Genomic DNA, 4,377 nt, shown 5'->3' on the forward strand with positions numbered 1-4,377 from the left:
GGTATAGGTACATTATTACGTTATATTCAACTCACGACTGCTACTTGTCTTGAATTCGTAAAATATATTGTGACCTACATACAGTAAGCATTTATATCTTTTAGCAGATTCATTACAAATTAATTAAAAATAAAAAATTTAAATGATGTCATACTATAAATAGATTGAGTGAATATAAAACATGCTATTATGGCATAACGTTAATTTATGAAATTATTACTGTGTTACACTATAAGTAAATAGAATGGTATTGTCAAGGGGTGACAAAGTATTTTGGGATCGCAACTGCAGTAATACATTATGACTTTTCTTACCTATATTTAATTTAAAATTGTTTATTGGTTCATCAACATTTATTAAACATAAATTATTAACAGTATTTTATGTAGGAATAAATGGTTGTATTTATTAGACAATTATAGATAAACAACAGCATTCATAATACATAAATGGAGTAGAAGGTAATTAAAGTAGATATATCTTTTAAGTCTTTTACAATGCTAATTTGGAATTAAATTAAAAGTGGTGAGATCATTGCAAGTTCAAGCATTTTAACACTGATTTTAAACTTTGTCGGGGTGTTGTTAAATATAACTAGTACATTATAATAGCAATTTTATGAATTTGTATACCTATAGGAAGTAAATTATTTGGATACAGATCGTAATTTACAGTTGGAAGTATAAATTATTATATAATGGTAATAACAGTACAGTTATATACAAAAAAAAAAAAAAAAAAAACTAAGGACTTCCTTTTAATAGGAAGTATAGAATTCCTTTAAATAGGAGTTTGACTTCCTTTAAATTGGAGGTATTGACTTCCTTTAAATAAGAGGTATAGAATTCCTTTAAATAGGAGTTTGACTTCCTTTAAATTGGAGGTAAGGAATTCCTTTAAATAGGAGTTTGACTTCCTTAAATTGGAGGTAAGGAATCCCTTTGAATATGAGTTTGACTTCCTTTAAATTGGAGGTAAGGAATCCCTAGGAATATGAGTTTGACTTCCTTTAAATTGGAGGTATGGAATTCCTTTGAATAGGAGTTTGACTTCCTTTAAATAGGAGGTAGGGATTATTTTAAATAATAATTTTGACTTCCTTTAAATAGGAGGTAGGGATTTCCTTTGAATAAGAGTTGACTTCCTTTAAATAGGAGGTAGGGATTATTTTAAATAATAATTTTGACTTCCTTTAAATAGGAGGTAGGGATTTCCTTTGAATAAGAGTTGACTTCCTTTAAATAGGAGGTAGGGATTATTTTAAATAATAATTTTGACTTCCTTTAAATAGGAGGTAGGGATTTCTTTAAATAAGAATTTTGACATCCTTTAAATAGGAGGTAGGGATTTCCCTTGAATAAGAGTTGACTTCCTTTAAATAGGAGGTAGGAATTTCTTTAAGTAAGAACCTTGAATTCCTTTAAATAGGAAGAATTAACTTTTCTTAAATGAGCGGTACAAAGGTCTTAAGTAACAGACTTTAACAAGATTGGAAGTATTTTCCATTCAATTGGATACGTCTCATTCCAGGTCGCACCAATAAACACCCGTCATGGCAGGTCAGTTACCGCCACCGGAGAAGTTGGAACTCGGAGGTGATAGCTCTTCAGTAGCACTTAGGTGGGAGAAGTGGAAGAGATCCCTTCGTATTTACCTTGAAGCTTGCAGCATAACACTTGATACTAAAAAAAGAGCAACATTATTAGTTCTGGGTGGAGCCGCACTCCAAGAAGTGTTTTACAATCTGCCTGGGGCGAGTGCAGACCCCGCAAATGATGTCGATGTCTTTGAGGTAGCACTGAAAAAACTAGATGATTATTTTTTACCTAAACAAAATAAGACATACGAGAGGCATATATTTAGTCTTATTAAACAAGAAGAAGGCGAAAACTTTGAGAAATTTGTTATTAGGCTACGAGATCAGGCATCTAAATGCAAGTTTGATAAACCGGAAGAACACATAATAGGCCAAGTAATAGGAAGATGTCTCTCATCGGAGTTACGGAAGAAATTTTTAACCATGGGAGACGATATTACACTAGACAAGGCCATAACAATGGCAAACACTCAAGAAGTTGTTAATCATCAGTTAGGATGCTATGAGCAAGACGTAAAAATAAAAAAGGATGGAGTAAATGCTATAAAATTTAAGAGCAATGAGAGTTTGAAATGGAAGAGGCAAGAGAAACAAACTTATAAGTGTTATAGATGTGGCAGTAATACACACCAAAATTCAAAATGTCCAGCAATAGAGAAGAAGTGCCACACCTGTGGAAGATTAGGTCATTTTCAACGATGCTGCAGGACTAAACTTTATCAACAAAAAAGGAAATGGGAACAAAACGAAGACAAAAGGAATAATGGAAATAATAAAAAACATCGGAGAGATACTACAATAAACCATCTACGGAACGAGGAACCCCGATGCGTATTTAATTTAAATAATGACGCTGTTATAAAATGCGATGTTGGCGGGGTACATTTAGAAATGCTGATCGACTCGGGTTGTGAACATAATTTGTTAACTGCTGATTCCTGGGAATATTTAAAGAAAAATAAGGTGCACTGCTACAAACAAGTGGAAAAGCCGAGTAAGGTTTTTTTGGCATATGGTAGTAAAACTCCTTTAGAAGTCAGAGAGTCGTTTGAAACAGATATCAAAGTCAATGGAAACATCGACCGAAGTACTATTTACGTTATTGAAGATGGATCAAGGAATCTTCTCGGAAAAGACACAGCAAAGCGACTAGGCGTTTTAAAATTAGGCGTAGATATTAATCAAGTCAATCCAGCTCAGGAAATTGAACAGCCTTTCCCGAAATTTAAAGACATATTGGTCGAATTCCATATTGACCCCTCAGTAAAACCCGTAATGCAACCTTACCGCAGAGTACCTATACCGATTGAAGAACAAATAAATGAGAAGATTAAGGAATTATTGGATTCTGATATTATTGAAGAGGTACAAGAACCGTCAAAATGGGTCTCACCTATTGTACCTATCATCAAGGATAATGGTGACGTACGGGTGTGCGTGGATATGCGGCGCGCTAACACGGCTATAATAAGAGAAAATCACCCTTTACCAAGTATGGAACACCTACTACCCAAAATAAAGAAGGCGAAATACTTTTCTAAATTAGATATAAAAAATGCATTTCACCAAATAGAACTACATCCAAATTCACGACATGTGACCACGTTTATAACCTCGAATGGGCTATATAGATACAAGAGGCTTATGTTTGGCGTAACGTGTGCACCAGAATTATTTCAAAAAATCTTGGAAAAAATGCTAATACACTGTGAAGGAGTTATGAACTTCATAGATGACATTTTGATCTGGGGTTCCAGCAAAGAAGAACATAATTTGCGATTGGCTAAAGTAAACCAGGTATTAAATGAACATAATGTTTTGCTGAACAAAGATAAATGCACAATAGCAGCAGAGAAAATAAATTTTTTGGGACACGAACTAACACCGGAAGGAGTGAAGCCTCTTCCAAAATATATCAAAAGCATATCGGAATTTAGAGTACCAAAGACCATAGAAGAATTGCAAAGTTTTCTCGGATTAATAAACTATATAAATAAATGGATCTCCAACTTAGCGACGAAGTCTGAACCACTTAAAGAAATATTACGGAAGAGACTGGGAAAGAAAGCTGATATTAGGGAATACTGGAAAGAGAGACAAAATAAAGCATTTGAAGATTTGAAGGAAACCTTAGAGAATATAGAAACTTTAGGATACTATGATATTAAGGATAGAACACAAGTAATAGCGGACGCAAGCCCAGTTGGGTTAGGGGCAGTTTTGGTACAATTCGACCACAATGGACCACGGATTATCGCATTTGGGAATCGAACGCTAAATGCTTGCGAAAGGAAATATAGTCAAACAGAAAAAGAAGCCCTCGCTCTTGTTTGGGCCATTGAGCATTTTAATACGTTTCTTTTCGGGAAGGAATTTGATCTAATTACCGATCACAAGCCACTGGAATTTATATTTGGCCCTAAATCTAGACCATGTGCTCGTGTCGAAAGATGGGTTCTGCGTCTTCAAGCGTATCGTTACAACGTCAAGTATAAACCAGGAAAAACTAACATTGCAGACCCATTATCACGACTCTGTAATTACCAAGATCCATCAAATCAATCGTTCGTGAAAGATTATGTCCACGAAATTGTTGAATTAGCAAGACCCCGTGCAATCCCCATGCAACAGATAATAAAAGAGTCTGAAACCGACATGGAAATCAGTAATTTCAAGAAAGGAGTTTACAGTGATCAATGGGATGATACCATAAAATCGTATAAAGTGTTTTCTAATGAATTTTGCTTCTATGAAAACATACTCCTCAGAGGAAACAGGAT

This window comes from Colias eurytheme, chromosome 14, assembly GCF_061535395.1.
Source record: "Colias eurytheme isolate Ceu_HAF_F1 chromosome 14, ilColEury1 Martin Lab GWU primary, whole genome shotgun sequence".
NCBI classification, from domain to species: Eukaryota; Metazoa; Arthropoda; class Insecta; order Lepidoptera; family Pieridae; genus Colias; species Colias eurytheme.